Source organism: Bidens hawaiensis, unplaced genomic scaffold (assembly GCF_021521415.1).
Source record: "Bidens hawaiensis isolate Kalapana, Puna unplaced genomic scaffold, B.hawaiensis_p1.1 tig00030168_1, whole genome shotgun sequence".
Lineage (NCBI taxonomy): Eukaryota > Viridiplantae > Streptophyta > Magnoliopsida > Asterales > Asteraceae > Bidens > Bidens hawaiensis.
Window position 1 is genome coordinate 34,015 of NW_027495007.1, and position 12,191 is coordinate 46,205.

Here is a 12,191-nt window from a genome sequence, read left to right on the forward strand (position 1 = left end):
GACGCTCTTAGTGGTGAGGGATCAGTGACTTCCATGGGTCTGCTCTCAGCCATCACTGAAGTCGTCAACTTATGGCTTGGGGGTCTGTGCCCCAAGGTGCTCGCTGAGTTTATTGCTTCGGCCCCCCTTACCCCTTTATTAAAGCCGGATAATGGAATTCGGCCCATTGCTGTGGGGGCTATCTGGCGTAGGTTGGTTTCTAAAGTGGCTATGAAGATGGTTGGGAAGGAAATGGCTCAGTATTTAGGGGACTTTCAGTTTGGGGTGGGGACCCCTAATGGGGCAGAGGCGGTGCTTCACAGCGCGAACCGGTTTCTTAACTCCTTTCACGCGGACGGCTCTTTAGCTATGCTTACCGTGGACTTCTCCAACGCCTTCAATATGGTCGACCGCACAGCCCTTCTCCGAGAGGTTCATCATCATTGCCCGTCTATCTATCTATGGGTCCAGTTCCTTTATGTGCAGCCGGCTAGGTTGTACGTTGATGATAACTGTATAGGGGCTACTACTGGGGTTCAGCAGAGAGACCCCCTTGGGCCCCTCCTCTTTGCCTTAGCATTACACCCTCTTGTTCTCCGGGTACAAAATGACTGTAACCTCCCATTTCATGCTTGGTACTTGGATGATGGGACTATTATTGGTGGTGCCAACGAAGTCGCTAAAGCCCTAGACATTATCAACTCGGAAGGGCCATCGTTGGGGCTGCAACTTAATATTAAGAAAACCGAGGTTTTTTGGCCAACGTGTAACGGGGTGAAAGTCAAAGATGGGCTCTTCCCTAGTGGGATTGGTAGACCAGAGAGAGGGGTAAAGCTCCTTGGAGGGGCTGTTAGTCGAGATCCCTACTTTATTAAGGAGTTGGCGAGGCGGAGAGCATCTCGTGCGGTTGATCTTATGAAACTCTTACCTTGCCTTAGGGATCCCCAGAGCGAACTCCTCCTGCTTAGGTCTTGCATGGGGGTTGCTAAGTTGCTTTTTGGGTTACGAACATGCCACCCCCATATGATGGATGATGCGGTATCCTGTTTTGATAAGGGGCTACGAGAAGCCATCGAAGACATAGTTGTATGTGGAGGCCCGTTCTTTGGTGATCTTCAGTGGCGACTTGCATCTTTACCGATGCGCTTAGGGGGTTTAGGCCTTCTTTCGGCTCATGATGTCGGGGTTTACGCTTTTGTAGCGTCGAGGGCTCAGTCTTGGAAGCTACAGAATCACATCTTAAGGAATAGCGGAGTTGTCGACCTGGACCCAGACTACGTGCAGGCCCTGGAACGCCTAAATGGCGCTCTCCCAGACTTTGACATTGGCGGTTTCTCTAATATGGACACCGCCCCACCAAAGCCTCAAAAAACTTTGGCGAATGCCCTTTTTGGAAAAATCGCTCAGAGCCTGGGAGAAGTTTTTGGATTGTCCCCCCGACAGAAGGCGGTTTTTGAATGCTTACAAGGTCCTCATGCCCAAGATTTTCTGACCGTTATCCCGATTGATGGCTTGGGCCAAAGCATGTCTGCGGTTGAGTATAGGGCCATTCTTAAGTACCGTTTGATGGTCCCAATGTACCCCGATGACGAAACATGTCCGATCTGCCGTAAGGCCTGCCTGGATAAATTCGGAGAGCATGCGGTTCATTGCAAGGAGATGCCTGGGTTCAAATACCGACATGATTGGGTGCGGGACGTTCTTTGGGACATCTTAAGGCGAGCTGGGATATCAGCTAAAAAGGAAGCCCCCGTAAACTTCCTTACAGACCCCACGGAAGGGAGATCCACTCTACGACCGGCAGATTTGCTCGTCTTTGGTTGGGCCGGGGGAAAACACGCTTGTGTTGACCTCACAGGGGTATCTCCCTTAGCTGGTTTGAGGGATAATGGGTTTGTAGCTGGGCAAGCAATAAAAAGGGCTGAAACGAAGAAGGTGGAGAAACATGCTAAAGCCTGCGAAGAGAACCAACATGTTTTTGTCCCTCTGGCTTTTGATACATTTGGCTCCTTGGCACCGGAAGCTGTCCGTTTTCTAACCAGGGTCCAACAGGTTGTGCATAGCAATGTGTCGACTCCAAAGGGGCAGGGGTATGTCTTTAGCAGGTTAGGGTTTGCAATTCAGAAAGGGGTGGCGGCGCAGCTTGTTGCCCGCCTACCTGCTATATTGATGTAATATCTATGTTTCATCAGTAGAAATTTTAGACAACATTTGTATGTTTATAGAACACATGAACGTGTATTATATATTTATTTCAAACAATTCAACGAAACCGTGAAGCTAAACAACTCAAACAATATAAAAACAATCAATAAAAAATTCACAACTAACATTATTAATAAGCCACTTGTAACTAAATTTATTGAAGAAAATCCAAGTTATAATCTAAATGATTGATTGTTATTAGTTAAGTACAGCTTATTTTATCACTAAACAATATATTGATACAAGTTGTCTGTATATATACAACTAAAACATACATAAGAGTTGTTTTCAACATCTGTTGATTGATTAAATATTTAGCAAAGTAAGAACGATGCTTAAGAATTAAGATTGACTTATATATCAAATAAGTCCGCAGATCAAACTCAAGACATGCCTTCCTAGTATACTTCATATTTAAGAAAAATTAACTTTTACTTTAAATAAAGGAAAATTGGTTTTAAATAATCTCAACTATGCCTCATTGGCAAATAACAGTCTCAACTTAACACTTGGCCGGTGACGGTCCCAACTAAAAATGTATTTGTTTCCAACGGTCCGCGACTAACAGAATATAACTCCGTTAGTCTTATGCTTATGTGGCACGCATAGCTGTCAAAAATTGATTATATGGCAGCTTACGTGTCATTTGACTTTTTATATTATATATAAATATTATATCATACATTAAAAATTTATTTAACCCAACCTCCTGTTGCAAAAAATTAACAGTCCCGGCCTCTCGTCACCCCCTTCTGCCACAACCTCATCTCCGGCAGTCTGGCAAGCCACTATCACCACCTTCACTATAAAGCATATTGAGTTTATTCATTAAACCAAGCCCAAAAATTGTATTACTCTTACACCAGGTTTAGTTTCTTAAACCCAAAGCGAGTATGCTACTGATTCATCGGAAAAGATGTAGAAGTATTCAAGAACATTGAAGCCTATACGTTCGCATTTCACATAAATACTGCAAGTAATCGAAGCTCTCCGGATCTACAAAACCTAATTTAGATCTCAGATCTATGACAGAAACCTGCAACTCAATTTTCCGGTGACGTCGATTCTAAAATATGATTAATTGCATATTTTAAGAGAGAGAAAGAGGTGGAAAAGCGGTTATGGTTCTGCCCCGCGTCTGGTGGCTCCACGGTGATGACAGTGATGGTCACATGGATTATTTAAAACCAATTTTTCTTAAATAAATGAATTTTAAATAGAAAACAAAATTTAGATCTGAATTAGTATTTATATAAATAAGTTAAGCGTCATTTTAGTACATGTGGTTTGAACAACTACGCAACTTTAGTACTTATTCTTTATTTTATGCAAATAGCTACCTCAGTTTCCAAAGTCTTGCATTTCTAGTACTTTTTTTTAACTCTGTTAACTTTCATCCGTTAAGTCAGAGGTATTTATGTAATTTTATTATTTAAATGAAGGATATTTGGGTAATTTTACTATTATATTTTTCTTTTCTTATTTTCTCTCTCCCCAATTATAAACCCTTTTTCCCATACCTTTTCCCCAAAATTATTGATCTTCAAAATCACATAGAAGTCAAAATTGATCATGGTTATGTACTCTTGTGGTTATCTTTTCCCCCAAAATTATCATATGAACCCTTCACCTCCGGCTGACCATCAAGCAAGCTCTCCCACTCACCGTGATTAGGATTAACTGACTTCACGGATATTAGCAGTAGCCAAACCCAACTCCCCTTAAATCTGCTTTATGTAACTCTCACTTGGCACTTGAAACACCCACCATCATTTCCCCGTTTCACCTCTATTTTCTGGCCAACATACAACTTTTAATCGCAAACCTTAACCCCAAATACACCATTTGAATCACGATGTTCTAATGAAACGAATAAATGGAGATACAAGATATGGGGCAGAATCAGGTGGGCCGTGGGGGTGGCCAACGAGGTTGGGTCATGTATTTGGATAACACTCGACCTCAAGGAACACATGTGGTTGAGTAATGAATTTCTCTTACTAAAATGAAAAGAAAATAAATACATGTGTAGTTATCAAAGACATTACTAAAAGAAAATAATAATATTTTTATAACAACGTTTGTAAATCTCTTAATATCCGAGTCGGTCCTTTTAAAAAGAAATGTCAACCGAATATCATTAAAGATAAAACTCATTATCAGGTTTCGAACATGAAATCTTAAAATTTCAAGTCTTAACTATTACTCTTATATCATTGAATCAGAAGACCAACCGCACTAATAAGGTTTTATAAAAAACATTACATGACATGTACCTTTTAAGCTTGATTTTTGAATAAAATAATTACGAAATTGACGTCACTCAAGATAAACATTCTTTAATAAAAGAAATAAAAAGTTATTTTTAGTGTGCTATACTTTACTGAATATGAACAATACCAGATAGAAGTACATATTCCACTTTAACTAAAGATTAAACACTACTAATTAATTCAATGTATCACATACTTGTCGCTAATGAATTAATTCGTTTTTAAAAGATGATCATAATAACACGTTAATGAAAAGATTATACGTGGTAATGTTTGGTGCATTTCATGCATTTAAGCCGGTTTATGAATTGGGGAAATAGGTTCTATAAGCGAGTTATAATTAATAGAAGATGTACGTTTGTATAAAATATACAATATTTTCTTTCTCATATGGTTATAAGTGTAATACAAAAAGAAATGCTATACCGTTTAGTCTGAGTTGTATACATGTGTTATTTTATGTGTTTGACTTGTATATGTAAAATATGATACACAATAGTACGTTGTATATAAACATAGCCGAACTCGCATAACTACTTTGAAACGTGACGATTTATATATAACAAAGATAAACAAACACAATATAAACACCTTTCATGCGATTTCCATGTTCGACAAACAAACTAACAAAGTGATAGTGATTGGTTGACACTTTTGTATACATGAATGTCACGTTTCTTTATACGGTACTTCGAAAATTTTCACCTACACTATCAAGGTGTATATTACATTATTACTAGTGGTAATTAACCGGTATTAAAAATGGTCTTAAACGTACACTTTAAAATATTAGATTATCACAAGAAGTCTTTAAAGCCAAGCGGCTCAATTAAGCCTCTATTCATATAAGTGACTATTTGTTTCTATTTAAAATAGAGATTAAATTATACTTAAAGCACCCGCAACACGTTTTGCCTCTCAAAAACCGTACAAGCTACGTGAAGCAAGTTTGTGAGCCCAGCTGTGGCTCAAGTTTGTCTATACGAACTAAAGACGGGTACGTGGCATGAGATCACTCTTACATACACACATTTACTAAATTTGATGAGTTTGTAGAGGTTTGTTGTTGTGAAATAAAAATAAAAGTTTTTAAAATAAGTTTAAAATATGACGTGGAACAGATATGACAGTTTGTGGATGTTTAGTATTGCAAATGTTCTTAGTATTAATTTTACAGTTTTGGAATCCGTGTCACTACCTATATTTATATATGGTACACAGCAACTTTCATTTAGTTACACCTCAGAACTTTTAAATGTTAACCCTTATAAGTTCTACTAATTATACAATTAAGCCCACAACTTTTAATTGGTAACCCTCAAGTTGCGTTAAGTTACACAATCAAGTCCCGATCGATAACCAAACACGACCTAAATGAGTTTATATTAATCATAAAATATTACTAAAAGAACTTATTACATCTCTCAAACTTTAACTTGGTTTGACTAATAATGAACCCCAACTAGGTTATATAGATTATTATAATTTGGTAGCTAAACATTACCAATTATCACTATAAACAATTAGTAAATACAATCAGCTATGACCCGTAGTCAATATTAATCACTCAAGTTCACTGACTTGTGACTTAGAGTCCGTAATTACCAACATACAAACAACCTCATAAGTTTTTAATATGATATTAAAGTCCTATCAAGCAACTAATTATATATATATATATTAATTTGCAACTTTCTTAACAAGAAAGTTGCTTTAGAGGTTGTACATTATGCTGTAGTATTCATACATACTAATGCTTCTCTGTTGATACCAAGTGCTTGGTATACATACATACAGCATTATTCATTTGCTTCTAAAAACTTTACACGTGTTTGTTCTCTCCTCTTTGTCTTCCTCCATGGCTCCACCCACAATTCACAGACCCGCATCATCTCCACCAACTTCAATTCTCTCCCGATCTCACTCCACCATTCAACCACCGTAACTTCGTCTTCGAGCTAACCCTAAGTGGCGGTGGTGGCCGTGAAAACCTAGAACTGATGTGGTTAGATCTAACTATGAAATGTTTAATTCATGATGCTTTATAAAGTTATAAGTCACTGTTTGTGATGTCTGATTTGGTATTGTATGAGGCTGATTGTTGTGTTTTGTGTTTGGCTGTATTGTTATATCTTTTCCATTTGTGACCTTTATGTGGCCACCATGACAGTTTCCTTGGCATGTGTGTGGCTTTTTTTGATCTTTTTATTTGTGTTTGTAATAGCACATGGAATATCAACATGCGGTGTCTAGCGATCTACACGCGGTGCACATGAGGTGTTCGACGAAATGCACGTCTGTCCATTTGGGTTTTTGAAAGGATGTCATGGTTTTTTTTAGCCTAGGTACGGTGCACATAAGGTGTTTGATGAAATGCTTTGACGATTGTGCCACTCCTTTTGGGTTAATTTTTGGGCGATGATGATGATGACAGACTCTTGGCGTGGTGACTGTGGTGCTTGAAAACAAGCAACCACAATTGCAGCCATGAATATGTCTGAGCCTTAAGTTATGATTCAGCCCTATGTAAACCATGGGCTCATAATCCATCTGAGCATACCAATTTGAATCTAAGGATTGGTTAAACCATGAAAGTAGTTTGTGCAAAAACATGAGACGTAATTTTAGGATTATTCTTTACTAATATGTTATTCTGCATTCTACACATATAGTTGGATTTACAACTTAAAAATGTAAGTTTGATATGTGATTATTTGCATCTGTTTAGTAAACCATTTTCATTCCTTAGTCTGTAATCCTTTTCTCTTTAAATTTCTAAAGGTATTTGATGCGATGAGAGGAATGTCGGGGCTGCTATGGGAAACATCTTAACTTGATCCATATGAGGTATATATTCTTTCCACCTATCACTGTAATCTTTACGTGTTTTATGCATATTGATTGGCCAGATTTATATCCATATATTATACAAGAAAACAAGTTGGTGAGTTTGTATTGAAAGTTACCCTTTTGTTTTAATTATTCAGGGTATTCACTTTTGGGGTCTCTTAATTCCTGAATGCCAGAAGGTACTGCCAGTTGTGCAGCCTGAGGGAGAGCTGTTAGCAGATGATGATCTTTGGATTATTTTGATCGGAAAGGTAAAGTTATTATGTTTTACTTAAATGGTTCCATAGTGGTGTCTTTAAGAAAGCGATCTTTTGAAGAAAACGTTAGACGCTTTCTTGCTTCATCATCCTTTTCAGTTAGTAAAACCCATTTTTATTAGCAATTTGATGGTGTGAAATATGTGCATTTTAAGACAACAGTTCTAGAGATTTGGGACGTCACGAATGGTGAAGTCGAGACATCTTGGACATGGACAAAATCGAGGAGGTTTTATTGTAATTTTAGCACAATTTGTTTTTGTTGTTTTATCTTTTAAAATTTTTGTAACCTTCTGTATGAGTCTTAGGTGCTGTTTGTTTTTGCAGACATAAACTGTCAGCAAGCTGATTTCATCTGTTTTCATGTCTGCAACTGAAGATGTGGTCTGAAGATCTGCAAGCTGAAAATATAAGACTGTTTGTTTTTATAAGCTGATACTGTCTGCATAACTGTCAAACTTATCTCACAAGATAGAAGTCATTTATATTTCTAATTACAAAGTTGTCATACCTTATGCTTTTTTGCACATAAGTAAAACCCTGTGGCTGTAAACACAGGTCTTGTGAAGTCAGCAGAAGCACGACGGGAAGGAGGTAATTATGCAATAAACCGTTGTTTGTATCTGTAATTGAATCACATTAAACAATATAAAATTTTCATATTACTTACATCATCAAGTAAATGTTAAAAACTATATAAAAGAACTTACAGTGATAAGCCTTTTTGAACAAGAGGAATAAGCCGAGACCGAGCTCGAGCAGGCTCGAGCTCGGCTCGTTTAACCACAACCTGCTGCTGCAACTTCTACATCTCCCACTTCTATCTTGCAACAGCTAAGGAATGCTTACTGCCTTTTTTTACTTCCCATATCTAATTAATATAATTGTAAGTTCGAGTAAATTATGACAACAAAACACCTAGATTCATTACCTCATCACTGATTTCCCGTTCAAAATGCAATATGTAGGGACTAAAATGACAACAGAATTCCAGTTCGGATTCAGATATTAGCTAAACGAGTGGGCCTCGAGCAGAACCAACCGTTGCTCAGGTTCGGCTCACTTAGACTATTATTATTATATATACACAAACTGTACATAGGCTCGTTTATTAAACAATACAACATACATCATATACACACAAACACAAAATCTGGGCTCGAATTCGGGTTCGGTTTAGACTAAAATTACAAATTAACATGTATTGTACCAACAATCCACAAAATTAACATGTATTACACATAATAACCACATAATTAACATGTACAAAACCTAAAAACCAAAAAATTAACATGTATTATACCTAAAAGCCACAAAATTAACAGGTATAAACCTAAAATCGACATAATTAACATGTACAGAACCTAAAACCCAAAAACTTAACATGTATTAAACCTAAAAACCACAAAATTAACATGTACAGAACCTAAAAACCAAAAAATTAACAAGTATTATACCTAAAAACCACAAAATTAACAGGTAATAAACCTAAAATCCGAAATATTAACATCTATTATGCCTAAATTAACATGTATTGGCTAAAACCTCCAAATATGGGACTTACTTGTAGTTTGGTGACGAAACATCTCCCGAGGTTGTCGTCGGAATAAAGCAGCTGCGGTGGTTGACGTTGGAATTAAGCAACGGTGGTGTTGTTTGGTGGAGGGAAAGAGGGAGAAACTCCAGACGCTGTGGTGTTCGTCGGAGGGAAGGAGAGAATCGGAGAAGATCGAGAGTGAGAGAGAAGATGAAATAATCCCGCTGAATATAAAGTGTGCGTACCTGGTCGGAGGAGAAGAGGGAGTAGGGTTCCGTGAAGATGTTATAAGAAAGAGATCCGTGTCTTATTTTTGAAGAGGGAATAAGATGTGTTCAGATCTGTTTAAAAAAAAAAAACAAACAGTCTTCAAGGGTGACGTCTGCGCGCCTGCAGACATAAGCTCCCTTGAAGATGTTTGAAGAAAAAACAAACACCCCCTTAGTAGCATGAACGAACGTTTATGTTTGTATTTTGGAACCGATGTAAACTTTATATTGTATTAAGTTGCCTAATTTGGACCGTTAACTAGAGCCTTATGGCGCTAGAAGCAAGGTGTTTTGCAAAGTTTTAGTCCATTTTTGAGTTTGTATACAAGTTTTAGACGAGACAGTTATTGATAACCTCAAAAGATTTGAACCGTTAACTAGAGCCTTATGGTGCTAGAAGCAAGGTGTTTTGCAAAGTTTAGTCCATTTTTGAGTTTGTGTACAAGTTTTAGACGAGACAATTATTGATAGCCTAAAAAGTATAATTAGCAACATCAGACTTATTGCTACAAGTAGATAGCCTAAAAAGTACCATTAAAATTCTATTTCTTTTTTTTCCAGCTTTACGCCCCCCCGCCGCAACCCTAAGAGCATCCACAACGGGCTACGTGCCCCGAGGTCCGATCTGATGTGGCAGCCGACGGATGTGGAGGGAGCCGGACGCCACCGTTGTGGAACATCGAGGAGTTTTGCAGGTCCGAATCTGCAAACCTGCAACAGACATGGAGCGTGGGCCCCCCTCTCGCATACAAACTTGCATCTTCTTCCATCCAACTTCATCAATAGTGAATCGAAAGACAATTAGATCCGCTCGTCTCCGTTAGGATTTGATTTATGGGTAGATCGATTTATGTTCTCAGGCGACAGGTTTGAATCAATCGATTTTCTGGCGAGATGTCGACGGAATTTTTCAGATCTGAAAATGTAGGACGTAATGTGGGCTGCACGTTTCTTGATGATGATGATGGTGATATAAGCATTAATATGTTATAATATTTTAAAAGTGTGTTTGTATTTGGTTAAAAAAATTAATATACTATAAAATATGTTTAAATGATTAAATATAAAAGTTTAGTATATTATTAAAGTATTTTTATTTGATTAAATATAAAGTGGTAGCTGATGATGTGTTAGTTTGTGAAGGTTTGTTGTTGTGGAAGAAATTGTGTGTTTTTCTAGAAAAGTTTGAAATATGATGTGGCGCTGATGTGACGGTTTGTTGGTGTTTGTTTTTTTGGATGCTCTAAGTACTAGTTAATGTTAAAAAGGTAAAAGATAGAATTATTCATTGATGATTATAATGTTATTAGGGTATGGGTGTTATCAATCCTATCTATATATCATATCCTTCTAGCCCTACTCCAATCCCACTCTTGACCGACTTCACCACCCAACTACTCAACGTGTACCCACCCCTCTCCTCTCATTTCCATTTATTAATATTATTATTATTATTATTATTATAACTTTTCTAAATAATAATAATAATACCTTCACCAATATTCCATCCAACTAAGATTAACCTCCCACCGCTACACCCTTATATATACACCTTACCTTTTACTCTTCACTCTCACTACAAACCAACACATATCATCACATCACATCACATCACATCATGGCTACACTTGAAGCTCACATCTACATAGATAATAATAATAATAATAATAATAATAATCATGTTCAAGATCAATACTCTTTCAACAAAGGCAAACGTTCTAAACGACCACGTATGGAGTCCGAGGAAGAGTACTTAGCTTTTTGCTTAATGCTACTCGCACGTGGCAACCCCTCAGCAGTCGTCGACTCACCGCCTCAACGCAGTTCTTTGGTGGCGCACAAGTGTAGCGTGTGCAACAAGGGATTCCCATCTTATCAAGCACTAGGTGGACATAAAGCTAGTCACCGAAAAAACATTCCGGACGACCAGTACGTGTCCACAACCGCCACACCAGCCAGTATGTCTGGCTTGAAGCCTAGTGGGAAAGTTCACGAGTGCTCTATTTGCCACAGGTGCTTTCCCACTGGACAGGCACTCGGAGGTCATAAAAGACGCCACTATGATGGTAATAATTCTGGTAGTGGTGTCACGACCTCCGATGGGGCAGGTTCAAGTCAACTACGTGATTTTGACTTGAACCTGCCCGCTTTCCCCGAGTTTCAAGTTATGGGATTGGGATTGAGCGTTGACTGTGAGAAGAAAAGTCAACTTATGGTTAATGAACAAGAAGTTGAAAGTCCACTTCCGATGAAGAAACCTCGTTTGTCTACTATGTTGGATTAATACATGATTTACTAAGATAAAATTCATTTGTTTTTTTTATATTATTTTATTGTAATTTTTTTATAGAAAAATTATATAGAGAATGGATGGGATGTACATAGGAATTAAGTGTCTTGACTCTTGATCATGTTGCTAGTATTATACCATTGATTTGATTCGTTATTTAATGAGATGAGATTTTATTTTTATTTTCTATTCTTTCCTAACGGATAGTCATTAACAAAAGGTATTTTTTTTTAATATTTCCTTAAAAGTAAATGGTTCTATTTATTTATTATTTTTTAAATAGTTAAATATTATACTATAATGTTAAGATTGAACCATCGACTATCATATTCACATCTAAAACACCTTACAAATTGGTTTCTAAAACACCTTACAAATTGGTTTATTCTAAGTTACATAGATCAAGTGAGCTAGGGTCCATCAAACAATTACATAATTATTTAGGGGGTGTCAAGAGGAGAAGAAGCCTTATAGAGCGTCAACTAGTTAATACGGATAAATGACTAGTTAATATGGATATATGATAAATGG

General features: G+C 37.4%; 1 long non-coding RNA gene and 1 pseudogene across 2 annotated transcripts; both read left to right on the forward strand.

Moving 5' to 3' along the window:
- Positions 1–6,696: 6,696 nt before the first annotated feature.
- LOC143579925 (uncharacterized) lies at positions 6,697–9,631 on the forward strand. Of its 2 annotated transcripts, none has more exons than XR_013143554.1 (4): positions 6,697–6,802; positions 7,239–7,304; positions 7,445–7,872; positions 9,547–9,631. It is a non-coding gene; the product is annotated as an uncharacterized LOC143579925 (long non-coding RNA). The 2 variants fall into 2 exon arrangements; XR_013143553.1 differs by lacking the exon at positions 6,697–6,802 and adding an exon at positions 6,809–7,150.
- Positions 9,632–10,751: 1,120 nt separating this feature from the next.
- LOC143579926 (zinc finger protein ZAT10 pseudogene) lies at positions 10,752–11,885 on the forward strand (annotated as a pseudogene).
- Positions 11,886–12,191: the final 306 nt, after the last annotated feature.